Source organism: Protopterus annectens, chromosome 1.part1 (assembly GCF_019279795.1).
Source record: "Protopterus annectens isolate FY-2018-M chromosome 1.part1, PAN1.0, whole genome shotgun sequence".
NCBI lineage: Eukaryota > Metazoa > Chordata > Ceratodontiformes > Protopteridae > Protopterus > Protopterus annectens.
The window spans coordinates 1,804,046,993-1,804,062,372 of NC_056726.1; the positions used below are offsets into that span (position 1 = coordinate 1,804,046,993).

The following is a 15,380-nucleotide window of genomic DNA, read 5'->3' on the forward strand; positions in this document are numbered from 1 at the left end:
CCTTCTAACCCAGAAATGGGATACCCCGACAGTGAGCCTATTTGCCTCCCCCTACAACCACCAGCTCAGCAAGTTCTGCACCAGGGTACCTCACAGCAAGACCTGGAAAGTGGATGCCCTATCCTTTCAGTGGGCAAACCTCTCAATCAATGCATTTCCCCCTCTGCCTCTTCTTACAAGAGTACTACTCAAGATGAGGCAGGACAGACCAAGGGCAATCCTGATTGCCCCAGACTGGCCACGCCAACACTGGTACCCACTACTGCGCAGTCTGTCACCATGGCACCTACCCCAGATCCCAACCCCCCGACTCAGCAGGAGGGACAGATCTTGCATCCACAATTGCCGACCCTGAACCTTGCAGCCTGGCTTATTCCTTGAATATTCCTCCAATGGCCAGCCTAAGCAAGCAGGTACTGGATGTCATACGTGAAGCCAGACGACCCAGTATAAGGAAATCCTATGCTGATAAGTAGAAAATGTATTGTTCCTGGATTCACTCTAAAGGAGCAGATACAGCACAACCCTCCTTACCTCTCATCCTGGATTACCTAGCTGACCTACTCCACAGAGGCCTGTCCTTCTCTTCCATTAACATCCATGCATCTGCCATATCTGCTTATTACAGCACTGAGCCACCTCTCTTCTCTCACTCTCTCATCAAACAGTTCCTGAGAGGGGCTAACATCATAAGACCACCAAGAAGAGCCCCCACCCCTGCTTGGGACCTTAATTTTGTGTTGGAAAAGCTCACGCTATCCCCGTTGAGCCTGCAGCATCAGCAGAGCTAAAATTCCTGTCTTGGAAAAACAGCCTTGCTTCTGACCATCACTTCAGCTAGAAGAGTGTCTGAGCTACAAGCACTTATGGCTGTGGGACCCTTCATTATTTTTCATGCTGACAGGGTCTCTCTCAGGACTAACCCTACTTTTATGCCTAAAGTGGTGTCCAGTGTGGCTCTCAACCAATCTATCCATTTGCCTACCTTTTTAACGAATCCTCAAAATAAGGGGGGAAGGATCCTGCACTCCTTAGATGTGCACAGACAGCTCAGATTCTACCTGGATAGGACTAAGCCCTTCAGGAAATCTGACCACTTACTAGTTAGCTTTGCACCGGGGGCAAAGGGCAAGGCCATATCAAAACAAACAATCTCCAAATGGATAGCACACTGTATCCATTTCTGTTACAAACACCATGGGAAACCACCCCCTCAGGGGGTCAGAATGCATTCCACTAAGGCAGCTTCAACCTGTACAGCCTTTCTCAGAGGAGTCCCTACCAGGGACATTCTGGAAGCTGCTACTTGGAGTTCTGTTCATACCTTCACCAAGCATTACCACCTGCCTATCTTTTCCAAATCCAGGGTGGGCTTTTCAACAGCAGTCCGGCAGGACATACTAGCCAGCCCAAACTCTTCTTGACTGCCTCCACCCATCCTTCAGCTTTAGGAATCAATGCAAGTGTAATGACTGCAACAGTGAAACACGAAGAACATAGTACAGCTGTATACACTTACCATAAATGTAGATGTTCATGTGAATTCACTGTTGCAGTCCTGGTTTTCCACCCTTCAGCCCCCTTCTGTCTCTCTCTCTCTCTCTCGCTCTCTTTCTCTCTTTCTCACCCCTTACAGGGCTACTGGTATTTACTTTTTACTGGTGGTATTTTTCCATCATAACTTAGCTCCCTATCTGGGCGCTCCTGACATTTGGGGCAAACAAAACTGATGTAATGGTGTCGGCTGCCTGTTTATACCCCTGACAACCTGACATCAGTCCTGAAGCGATAGCAGCAGACACAGAAATACTAAGCCTCGGGTATTCGGGCTGACTGAGGGCTACCCCATGCAGGATAACCCAAGTGTGATGACTACAACAGTGAATACACTCTAACATCTACATTTATGGTAAGTGTACACAGCTGTACTTTCCTTCTGGCCAGAGAGGGACACCAAAAACTCTTCCGCCTTAGTGAGATTTTTCTGCACAAGTCATCTACCCCCTGTAATGGACCTGTCTGTCTCAGAATACCATGCCTTGTCGTTTGTGTATCGTATAAGTAACTGTAGCAAACTTGTAAAAGAGATCTAGTATTGCCACCCACATCATTCGCACCCTGCACCACTCTCTGCCAGATCCGGTCCTAGTACTTCCTGGCAGCAGCTTTGCCCAGGTGATGTATAACATGTGTTTACTTGATATGCAGTAGCACTTTATTCTCTTGGGTAGTGAACATTTCTAGGCATTGCCTCCCTTTGGTGGCTGTGGCTGTTTGTAAACATATTAGTCAGTGAATATTTGTGTGCATAGCATGCTGTGAGATGGCCATACCTTTGTCCATCAGCCTTGTTCACGTGGAGTAATTGATGCTGTACATAGCCTACATCCACCCCCAATTTCTGTCCTGTTCCTTTGTCCACAGACTTCCACACCCAGTATATTGGCCACTGTTAGTGTTATGCTCAGGCTTTTCCACCAAGTCATTACCAAAATGTAGCCATGCCTCAACAGGTGGCACAGGAACACCAAACCTCCTGTGCCATGTTCTTCACAAGGTTTTCACTTGTAAGTGGTGCCCCCTCACACACACACATACGCACACACAAAATCAAAATCAGACAGTGCAACACCATGCCAATATCCTCTGATGTCCTTCCATTTCACTGTTGCAGTATTTATTACATTAGGGATCCCCTGCCAAGGGTGGCCCTACATCTTGGCAGTATGCCAAAGCCTTTCGATTGCTTTAAGGTACACTGTACGTCACGTGTATGCTCCTCACGCACCATAGGGCATGAAGGTGATGTCCGGGCGTACCATCCTCGAACTTATTCCAAACGCCATCTCTTGATCATCTGTCTGAATACCTGTTACGTTTCTGGTTCACCAAGCCGTTACAGATTAAGTGCCCCTTTGGGGTTTTATCTTATCTTTCTTTTATTATTATGTTGCTTGTGGGGTTTCCTGTCATCCAAGAAGGGTAAATGCCAGTGTGGCAGATTCCCCATAAAGACCGCCACAGGCGCAGTGGTGCAGAGGTAGCGTTGTCGCCTCACAGCAAGAGGTTCTCCAGTTCTATTCATGGCTGTTGTGCCTTCTGTGCGGAGTCTGCATGTCCTCCCTGCATTCATGTGGGTTTCCTCCAGGTGCTCCGGCATCCTCCCACATTAGAAAGACATGCATCGGGAGCGTTTCTCCCTGGGCCTCTGCTGAAAATTGGCTTTGTTTCAAGTCAGACTTTCCTGGTAAACAAATATTAAATAATAAAAATAAACAAACGGTCTATTTTGCCTTGGTGCATCACATGACCATACGTCCTGTTATATCTGTCAGGCCTTTGTTCCCAAGACCCTTTATAGTAGGCTTTTTTCTTTGGCACTTATCTTATCTTAAAAATCAACATCTTAAGCTTCTTGCTAAAGACAAGCTAGAGGGAACTTCCTGCTCTGAAGGCAGCCGTCTGTGAAGAAGGCAGCCACGAAATCTAGGCCAGAATCTTCCACTGTATAGCCTCTGCCAGACTCTTCTCCCAAAGTGAGTGAAAGACTGAAGATTCTCCCAGCTTCATCATTGGAATCCTCTGCTGCTACTGGGTTAGTGGCTGGCAGGGATACGACTTTAGGCATGACCGAGAAGGCACTGCAGACATCCGCTTTGGATGGATGTTCAGGGGGAACCGCACCTGATGATCTCCAAGAGGCCTAGGGCTGTTCCTCAAATCTTAGAAAGTCCGTACTACCATTATTGAATGCTGTCTGGGGTCAGAGCCTTCTAAATTTTATATGACAGACATCCCGTTAAAGAAAAAGCAGAAGAGTAAACCTATTTCTCCAGCTGCTAAGGCTCCACAGAGTGAATGGCAGACCTTCACCTAGGAGTAGTTTAGTGCTTTGATTTCCCTCTCAGTAGCTGTTCACAGATGTTTCAGATGTGGGATGAAGTGCAGCATTTGGTTCCGTAAAGGTCCAAGGGGGGTGTGGTAGTCTATTTAACAGAAAGAGCACAGAAGAAACTGCTGCAGAAAAGAGGAAAATCCCGGATGCAAAAACCTGCCTTACCAGCCTCCGTAAGAAGCTGAGATCCCTCATAAAATCCTCCAAAGCTAGTTTCGAAAATAAAATTGCCAGAGATTCCAAAGACAACCACAAGGCATTCTATAGCTATGTCAAGAATCTAAATGGCAATGCTCAAATTTGCTCTGAGTACAACAGAATGGCATTAACTATACTGATCCCAAGGATATTGCCAATATCCTGGCAGATTGATTCAGTGCAAACTTCACCCCCTCTCGCCCCCTAAAAGGCCCATCTCAATACCGAAAGATTGCCAAATTCCAGTAACTGCCCCACAAGTAGAAAACACACTCTCCAGAGCTAAGAATACAGCATCCATGGGACCAGACGACATCCCAGGCTGTGTACTACATGGACTACAAAATGAACTGGCACCTCACCGAAGTGTCATGTTTAATCATAGCCTCACCTCAGGCTTTGTGCCCACTGAGTGGCGCACAGCTACAATTATCCCACTCCACCAGGGGGAATCCACCGCCTCAACAGTCTGACGAGCCTGATCTGCAAGGCCATGGAACGTATTATCATGGAACTTATAAACAAAGACATTGGCAATCCTCAAACACTGGACCCCAAGCAGTTTGGGTTCGTGAAGGGCCGATCTTGTCTCCTGAACCTGATTGACTTCTTCTTCAAATCAGTCTCCAGAGCTGTGGACAAGGGTAAGGTGGTCCACACAGCCTATCTGGACCTTGCCAAGGCCTTCGACACCATCCCCCACTCTAGAATCATAGATAAACTTACTAAGCTGGGCATTAATCCCTACGTCATTCAGTGGGTTGCCAACTGGCTTACTGACAGAACCAACACTGTAAAAGTAGCTGACTCTAAATCCAGCTCCAGACAAGTGAAAGTGGAGTACCCCAGGGTTCAGTCCCGAGACTGCTCTTGTTTGGCATCTACGTCTCTGAAGTACAGGCCAACACTAAGGGACTCTGCAGTCATCTGAGAACTTTATTAGCCAAACTGGGAGCCATTATTGAATCCCCAAATGATGTGGATATTCTAAAAAAAAGGGCCTTACAGAAACAGATGCTTCATGCCAGAGCCATGGGCTCAAGATCAATGCCAAGAAATGTATAGTTATCCCCGTGGGAAAAAACATGTACCCGTAAATTACCACATAGGTGGCAGTACACTAAACACTGAAAATGTGACAGGAGACTTAGGAACATAGGTGGACAGTGGTCTCTCTTTTGATAACCACATCGTCGCCACAACAGTCTGGAAATCCTTCTGTGGCACACCTCATCACTAAGGGCTTTTCATCCAGAAAAAAAGAGGTCATTGTCCCACTGTACTCATCCCTCATTAGACCCATTATAGAGTACAATGCCCCGTTTGGTATGTACCTCTCAAGACATCTGCAACAACTGGAAAGGCCTCAGAAATACGTCACTAAAAGAATCACAGGCCTAAAGCAGATACCCTATTCTGACAGTCTAAAAAAACTCCACCTATACTGTGTTGCATATCGTCTACTCGGAGGCGATCTCTGCTTAACATACAAGGCCATGTCAAACCCAGAGCTGATGGACATGCTACACTTAAAGAAATCCCAATCCCTCAGAGAGAGACGCTCCAGGGATCTAAACCTTGTCATTACAATGAACAAAACATGTTGGAGGGATAGGTTCCTGACCCAGAGACTCCCCAGACTCTGGAATAGACTGCCCATACATGTCAAGCAGAGCACCTCTTTAGCCCTCTTCAAAAGGAGCCTTGATGATTGGATGGGAGATAGGAAATTCACCCTGGGGATCACGTCAGTCGCCCTGCTAGACAGGGGTCCAGGGAAGTAAATACTGTGTGAAGAAGTTGGGAATTGTTATGGATAGGCTTGTATAGGCCCTAGGGCCGATAGCTTAGTACCAACCTTATGAACCTATAAGAGATGAGAGCTCTTCTGCTAGCTCTGTGAAGATTGGGTGAAGATAGGTGAAGGCTGCCAGCCTAGCCAGATAGAATTAAATTCTGTCATCTGTAAATATTAATGTAAACCACAGGCTTTTATCTTAAATGGTAAAAACAGTGTTACATGTGGAACTGAAAAAAATGTAACAACAGTGCACTCTACTGACCAAGTAAAGCATGCTGTGACCCTTTGATGTTAAAACTCAGAGCTAGAAAGTCTGGAGTGAGGCATCTTGCCTATTGTTTTAAGGCCAGAGTTAATGGCCAGAATTTGCATGCATAAATATCCTTTATTGCTCTGGTTTCTGCCCAGAGGTGAAGAATGTAAATGTAGTTTGTTAGCCTGGGAACCCAGGGAAGTGTTAAGAATGATGTAATGTGAAACAGGAATGTGATTTTAAAAAATGAGAGAATGAGAGAGCATTAAGCATTTTTGTCTTGACCATCCAACTCATCAGCACCGTCTTTGCTATGTATGTAAGTTTAACTTAGACCCGAGTCTTATCTTAGAAATAGCTATAAACTAGAAAGATTAGACTGTTTTTTTTTCTGTGATGTCAGAACTGTACTACTGAATTATTTTAAGTATTTCTCTGTGATCCCTGAACTCTTGACTAGCACTGTGTAGTAAAAAGTATTGTCTTGTGTTTGACTATTAAATATTTTTAAACCCTTTCAACTGTGGCTGTTTTTGTAGAGATAATTTAAGCTCTTTAGAGAACTTGCATGCCTTTGGTAAAATTGTACAAAGCCACTCTAATAGCTTTAGTACTGGGCTATGCTACCAATTGGATAATAATATTGCACAGTAATAATTGGACATCCTTTTAAGGGCCTTTGAGTAGCTGATAAATATTAGTGGGTGGTGGCAGCTGGTACTACTGTATAGTCTGGGGAAAAGGGGCACAGCTGGCGAACCTGCGCCAGCCTTTCCCAGGAGTGTCTGTGTGGTTGTATAAACTCTTCTCAAAGTGTGTGTGTGTGTCAGCTACGGGCAGGAGATGAAGCACTGGTTGGACAGAGAGGGTGCTGGAGGTTTTAGCTTGCCCACTAGGCTGAGATCTGGACCCTATAGCTGTGCCAGTGGGGAGTCTTATTAGGGACCTGAAGAGCAAGGGAGCGACCAGCCCCGGACTGACTGTGATCTCTGTGTGCTCTTAAGGGAAATTGCACTTTACTGTGTGTATTTGTTATCCTTTCTGCCTATATGAGACGCCCCTCGCTGGTGTTAGTGGTGAGGATTGAGGCTCCTTGATTGCTGGGCCAGGGCACGGGTGTCACAAGCTCTTCAGGCTTTTAATCCTCTGTTCTCCCCAGGACCTCTCAAGGTGTTTACGGACAATACCACAGCGATGTGATATGTAAGCAAACAGTGGGATGGGGTGGGTGACAAGATCTTATTTTCTTTGCAGGTTGGCACTCCTGGTGTGGGCACTTGTTATCCACTATTAAGTGACTCTTCAGGCAGTTTACATTCCCTCTGGTCAAAACATTATGGCAGACACTCTGAGCAGGTCTTTCAGGTTCAAATAACAAATTCACCACCGTAACAGGAACAGACAAGCAAAAACTGAGGGTAATGCTACTCAGTGCTAGAAGTCTAAATCTCAAAATGCACTCACTCAAGGCACTCCTTAAAATGGAGAACATCGATATCTGTGCAGTGACTGAGACCTGGTTCAAGGCTCCAGAGAGCACCCCTGCGCTACCAGGCTATAACTCATACCACACTTTTCGGCCATGTAACCTGGACCAAAACACCAAAGGCGGAGGTGTCCATATTCATTAAGGATATCCACACCTCCAGGCTAGTTGCTCAGCATAATGCATTCGAGGTTATCCAAGTGCAACTAACTCTGGGCAAAACTGCAGTCCAAATTGTAGTTTGCTACAGATCCCCCACCATGCCCCTGGATTCCCACTCCTCTTTTTTTGATGTACTGGAAAATGTTAGGGTTCAACCAAACACCCTAATAATGGGCGACTTCAACTACCCCACCATTAACTGGGAAAACTACTCGTGTACCAACTCATTAGCTCAACGCTTTCTGAAATTCAAAAACTCCAATGCCCTGGATCAAGTTATCCACACCCCACCAGGGGCAACAATATCCTAGACTTGGTCATCACCAACATGAGTGACCGGTGTTCCACACCTGACGTCAACCCTCATTTATCCAATCCGACCATAAGCTAATCACCCTTGATATCCACATCCTGCCCCCACATCCCATTAAGGAAACCACGGTAAAACATTTCTCCAAAGCCAACTTCATGCTTCTTAAGACAGAAGTGGTGAACTTCATGACGCCCATGCAGATGGACAATACAGTTATGACTGCTGAATCCTACACAAATGCACTCTATAAGCACTTATTCGAGTGCATGGATCGTGCTATCCCAAACAGAACCAAGATGCTATCCTCCAAAAAAAGGAAGCCATTCTGGTGGTCCCCTGCCATAAACATACTGTACAACAGAAGGAAGAAACTGTTGCAAAAGAGAGTAAAATCCCATGAGTGGAGGAGCTCCCTGGTCAGCCTCAGTAAGAAGCTGAGATCCCTTATAAGATCCTCCAAAGCTAGCTACGAAAACAAAATGAAACTAATTCTAAGGACAACCACAAAGCATTCTATAGCTATGTCAAGAATCTCGTTGGCAACACCCAGATCTGCTCTGAGTTGCAGCACAAAGGCACAAAAATTACAGAACCAACTGATATTGCCAACATCCTGGCAGATGGGTTCAGTGCTAACTTTACCCCCCCACCCCCACCCCTAAAGGCCCATATCTATACAGGAAGAATGCAGAGTCCCTGTAATTACAACTATGCAGGTAAAAGCTGCACTCTCTAAAGCCAAAAACACAGCATCCATGGGACCGGACAACATCCCAGGCTGCGTTTTACACAAACTTCAGAACGAACTGGCACCCCACTTAAGCACCATGTTCAATAATAGCCTCGCATCAGGTTTTGTGCCCACTGAATGGCACACAGCAACAGTTATCCCACTCCACAAAGGGGAGACACCACTGATCCCAAGAACTATCGACCTATTAGCCTGATGAGCCTGGTTTGCAAGGCCATGGAATGTATCATCATGGAACTCATAAACAAAGACATTGGTAACCTCCAAACTCTGGATCCCACCCAGTTTGTATTTGTGAAAGGCAGATCATGCCTCCTGAACCTGATCGACTTCTGTAAGGCAGTCACCAAAGCCGTAGATGAGGATAAAGTGGTTCACATAGCCTATCTTGACCTCGCCAAGGCTTTTGACACCATCCCCCATTCTGGAATTATAGCTAAACTCACTAAACTAGGTATAAATCCCTACGTCACAAGATGGGTTGCCAACTGGCTCACTGATCGAACCCACACTGTAAAAGTTGCAGACTCCAAATCTGACCTCAAAGCAGTGACAAGTGGAGTACCACAGGGTTCAGTCCTGGGTCCTCTCCTGTTTGGTATCTACTTCTCTGAAGTACAGGCTAACACAGAAGGCCACTGGCTAACGAAGTTTGCAGATGACTGCAAACTAGGAGCCATAGTGAAGTCCCCAAATGATGTGGACATCCGACAGAAGGGCCTAGCTGAGACAGATGCCAGGTGTCAGAGCCATGGCCTCAAGCTCAGTGCCAAAAAGTGCAGTGTCATCCCCTTTGGTAAAAACTCTGTATCCATGAACTACCACATGGGCAGCAATCTGCTTAACACCGAATGTGTGATAAGAGACCTTGGGACCCAGGTGGACAGTAGTCTCTCCTTTGATAGTCACATCGCCACAGTAGTCAGGAAGTCGTACGTGGCACACCTCATCATAAAAGGGTTCTCATCTAGGAAAGAAGTCATTGTTCTCCTCTATTTGACACTCATTTAGACCCATTATAGAGTACAATGCCCCTTTTGGAATGTACCTTACAAGACATCTGCAGCAGCTGGAAAGGCCATGGAAGTACCTCACAAAGAGGATTACTGGCCTCAAACAAATGCCCTACACTGACTGCCTCAAAAAACTCCAGCTTTACTCCGTAGCATATCGCCTACTCCAAGGTGATCTCTGCCTAACATATAAAGCTATGTCAAACCCAGAGCTGTTGGACATGCTACACCTAAAGAAATTCTATTTCCTCCAAGCTACACACTCTAGGGACCTAAACCTTGTCACCACAATAAACAGGACATGCTGGAGGGATAGATTCCTGTCCCAGAGACTTCCCATACTCTGGAGCAGGCTACCCATCTATGTCAAGCAAAGTTCTTCATTAGCACTCTTCAAGAAAAATTTTGATGAGTGAATAGGAAATGGGAAATACACCCCGGGGATCACTTCTGTAACTTTCTTGGGTGGCGTACGCCAGGGAACCTTGTCGGCTAGGCTTACGTAGGCCCTTGGGCCAATAGCCTAGTACCTACCTATGAACTCAATCCCACGAATGGATGCTTCACAGGGATGTGTTTCTGGGCATTGCCCACCAGTGGGGTACTCCTGAAATAGATCCTTTGCCTCCCCTCTGAAGAGAGAACTTCCTCTATTTTGTGCCAGAGCCCCAGGTCCTCTGGTTTGGAAGGTGAGCACCTTATCTTTTTCTTGAAAGGGGTGTTTCTGTACACTTTCCCTTCCCTTCCCCTCATTTCAGAAGTCTTGTTCAAAATTCAACAGTATGCTCCCAAATTCTTGTTGTGACCTCTGTTTGGCCAGGACAGCATTGGTTCCCTCTTCTGCATTTAGCCAAGGGTAGTCATTACAAGCTACCTCACAGGGTGGACCTACTCATACAAAACAAGAGATGTTTCATTCATCCCCACCTGTCCAGTCTTCAGTTGACACTGCTGGTGATATAATTTTTATACCAGATAGACACTTTTTTTCTGAGGATTCTGAGGATGTGCTTAGGATCCTGCATGAGGCCAAGAAACCCGATACTTGAAAATCCTACTTAACCAAATGGAAGAGGTTTTCTGTTTGGTGTCTTTCTTGTAACCTGGATCCACTTTCTGTGGATGTTCCTTTGGTTCTCTCTCTTATCTGTGTGAATTGCTCAGTGCTGGGTGGGGTTATATTTATTTATTTATTTATTTTTATTTTTATTTTACATTTGTTTACCGCGAAAGTCTGACTGGATATATGTCCATTTTCAGCTGAGGCCCTGGGAGAAAAGCTCCAGAAAGCAGAGTACAAATACATTAGGAACAATAGAAACTTTTAGAGATAAGTATAATATGCAGTTTTCAGTAGGGTTACAAACTTTGATAAAACAAAGTAGACAACATCAAAGTCATGTGGCTTTAGTTTTAGACAATAATGCACGCAGTTATGGGCTACGTCCCTTCAAGAATTCATGCACTTATTAGAGTATGTGATTGAAATGCTTAGGGAGAGTTTGCAGGAATAGCAGCTGATGATTAGTCAGGGTTATTCTTCTGTTAAGACCCACTTATCAGCTGTCTCTGCTTGTCTGCTTTTATCTCCTCCTCTAGCTTCTAGATTTGAAGCTAAACAATTCCTTAAAGGTGTCCTTCATATTAGGCCTCCCAGGAAGCCTATTCCTCCTCCCTGAGATCTCGGTTTCAGCTTCCTTGCAACATTGCTTTTGGAAGACTGTACTTTTGTCAGCCCTTAGTTCTGCCAGACAGGTATCTGAGCTTCAAGCCCTTATGGTTTATCCTCCCTTTTTAGATGTTTTGTAAGGACAGTGTGTCCTTGCATACTAATCCTCCTTTTATGCCCAAGGTGGTGAATGAGTTGTCCCTTATCAGTCTATTCATTTGCCCATGTTTAGCTTTTTGCTTCCTTTCATTCTAGGTCCTTAGGATTAGCTGTGTCCAAGCAGACTATTTCTCATTGGATCTCTAAAGCTAATTATTTTTTTATTCCTTTCATGGTAAGAGCCTTCCTTATTCTGTTAAGGCTCATTCTACTACAACTGTGGCCTCTTCCGGTGCTTTAAGGGTTTGGATACTAACTCTATTCTTGAGGCAGCTACCTGGATTTCTGTGCATACATTTACCAAGCAGTACAGGATGGATGGAATCTCCAGAGCTAGAGCTGGTTTTGTTAGGGCCATCCTTTATGGTTTTATAGATAGCTCTGCTGGTCATTCCTTCTCCCGGTCTTCGTCCTGAGCTTTGGTATTTGCCCTAATTGCAAAAAAAAACCTCTTTGACTAGCACTGTGTAGTAAAAGTATTGTCTTGTGTTTGACTATTAAATATTTTAAACCCTTTCAACTGTGGCTGTTTTGTAGAGATAATTTAAGCTCTTTAGAGAACTTGCATGCCTTTGGTAAAATTGTACAAAGCCACTCTAATAGCTTTAGTACTGGGCTATGCTACCAATTGGATAATAATATTGCACAGTAATAATTGGACATCCTTTTAAGGGCCTTTGAGTAGCTGATAAATATTAGTGGGTGGTGGCAGCTGGTACTACTGTATAGTCTGGGGAAAAGGGGCACAGCTGGCGAACCTGCGCCAGCCTTTCCCAGGAGTGTCTGTGTGGTTGTATAAACTCTTCTCAAAGTGTGTGTGTGTGTCAGCTACGTGGGCAGGGAGATGAAGCACTGGTTGGACAGAGAGGGTGCTGGAGGTTTTAGCTTGCCCACTAGGCTGAGATCTGGACCCTATAGCTGTGCCAGTGGGGAGTCTTATTAGGGACCTGAAGAGCAAGGGAGCGACCAGCCCCGGACTGACTGTGATCTCTGTGTGCTCTTAAGGGAAATTGCACTTTACTGTGTGTATTTGTTATCCTTTCTGCCTATATGAGGCCTCGCTGGTGTTAGTGGTGAGGATTGAGGCTCCTTGATTGCTGGGCCAGGGCACGGGTGTCACAAGCTCTTCAGGCTTTTAATCCTCTGTTCTCCCCAGGACCTCTCAAGGTGTTTACGGACAATACCACAGCGATGTGATATGTAAGCAAACAGTGGGATGGGGTGGGTGACAAGATCTTATTTTCTTTGCAGGTTGGCACTCCTGGTGTGGGCACTTGTTATCCACTATTAAGTGACTCTTCAGGCAGTTTACATTCCCTCTGGTCAAAACATTATGGCAGACACTCTGAGCAGGTCTTTCAGGTTCAAATAACAAATTCACCACCGTAACAGGAACAGACAAGCAAAAACTGAGGGTAATGCTACTCAGTGCTAGAAGTCTAAATCTCAAAATGCACTCACTCAAGGCACTCCTTAAAATGGAGAACATCGATATCTGTGCAGTGACTGAGACCTGGTTCAAGGCTCCAGAGAGCACCCCTGCGCTACCAGGCTATAACTCATACCACACTTTTTCGCCATGTAACCTGGACCAAAACACCAAAGGCGGAGGTGTCCATATTCATTAAGGATATCCACACCTCCAGGCTAGTTGCTCAGCATAATGCATTCGAGGTTATCCAAGTGCAACTAACTCTGGGCAAAACTGCAGTCCAAATTGTAGTTTGCTACAGATCCCCCACCATGCCCCTGGATTCCCACTCCTCTTTTTTTGATGTACTGGAAAATGTTAGGGTTCAACCAAACACCCTAATAATGGGCGACTTCAACTACCCCACCATTAACTGGGAAAACTACTCGTGTACCAACTCATTAGCTCAACGCTTTCTGAAATTCAAAAACTCCAATGCCCTGGATCAAGTTATCCACACCCCCACCAGGGGCAACAATATCCTAGACTTGGTCATCACCAACATGAGTGACCGGTGTTCCACACCTGACGTCAACCCTCATTTATCCAATCCGACCATAAGCTAATCACCCTTGATATCCACATCCTGCCCCCACATCCCATTAAGGAAACCACGGTAAAACATTTCTCCAAAGCCAACTTCATGCTTCTTAAGACAGAAGTGGTGAACTTCATGACGCCCATGCAGATGGGCAATACAGTTATGACTGCTGAATCCTACACAAATGTACTCTATAAGCACTTATTAGGAGTGCATGGATCGTCTTATCCCAAACAGAACCAAGATGCTATCCTCCAAAAAAAGGAAGCCATTCTGGTGGTCCCCTGCCATAAACATACTGTACAACAGAAGGAAGAAACTGTTGCAAAAGAGAGTAAAATCCCATGAGTGGAGGAGCTCCCTGGTCAGCCTCAGTAAGAAGCTGAGATCCCTTATAAGATCCTCCAAAGCTAGCTACTTAAAACAAAATGAAACTAATTCTAAGGACAACCACAAAGCATTCTATAGCTATGTCAAGAATCTCGTTGGCAACACCCAGATCTGCTCTGAGTTGCAGCACAAAGGCACAAAAATTACAGAACCAACTGATATTGCCAACATCCTGGCAGATGGGTTCAGTGCTAACTTTACCCCCCCACCCCCACCCCTAAAGGCCCATATCTATACAGGAAGAATGCAGAGCCCCTATAATTACAACTATGCAGGTAAAAGCTGCACTCTCCAAAGCAAAAACACAGCATCCATGGGACCGGACAACATCCCAGGCTGCGTTTTACACAAACTTCAGAACGAACTGGCACCCCACTTAAGCACCATGTTCAATAATAGCCTCGCATCAGGTTTTGTGCCCACTGAATGGCACACAGCAACAGTTATCCCACTCCACAAAGGGGAGACACCACTGATCCCAAGAACTATCGACCTATTAGCCTGATGAGCCTGGTTTGCAAGGCCATGGAATGTATCATCATGGAACTCATAAACAAAGACATTGGTAACCTCCAAACTCTGGATCCCACCCAGTTTGTATTTGTGAAAGGCAGATCATGCCTCCTGAACCTGATCGACTTCTGTAAGGCAGTCACCAAAGCCGTAGATGAGGATAAAGTGGTTCACATAGCCTATCTTGACCTCGCCAAGGCTTTTGACACCATCCCCCATTCTGGAATTATAGCTAAACTCACTAAACTAGGTATAAATCCCTACGTCACAAGATGGGTTGCCAACTGGCTCACTGATCGAACCCACACTGTAAAAGTTGCAGACTCCAAATCTGACCTCAAAGCAGTGACAAGTGGAGTACCACAGGGTTCAGTCCTGGGTCCTCTCCTGTTTGGTATCTACTTCTCTGAAGTACAGGCTAACACAGAAGGCCACTGGCTAACGAAGTTTGCAGATGACTGCAAACTAGGAGCCATAGTGAAGTCCCCAAATGATGTGGACATCCGACAGAAGGGCCTAGCTGAGACAGATGCCAGGTGTCAGAGCCATGGCCTCAAGCTCAGTGCCAAAAAGTGCAGTGTCATCCCCTTTGGTAAAAACTCTGTATCCATGAACTACCACATGGGCAGCAATCTGCTTAACACCGAATGTGTGATAAGAGACCTTGGGACCCAGGTGGACAGTAGTCTCTCCTTTGATAGTCACATCGCCACAGTAGTCAGGAAGTCGTACGTGGCACACCTCATCATAAAAGGGTTCTCATCT

General features: G+C 45.5%; 1 protein-coding gene across 2 annotated transcripts in view; it reads left to right on the top strand.

Annotated features, from left to right (window-relative positions):
• LAPTM5 (lysosomal protein transmembrane 5) overlaps nt 1–15,380 on the top strand; it is a 487,606-nt gene that overhangs the window by 349,391 nt on the left and 122,835 nt on the right. The window lies entirely within an intron of this gene.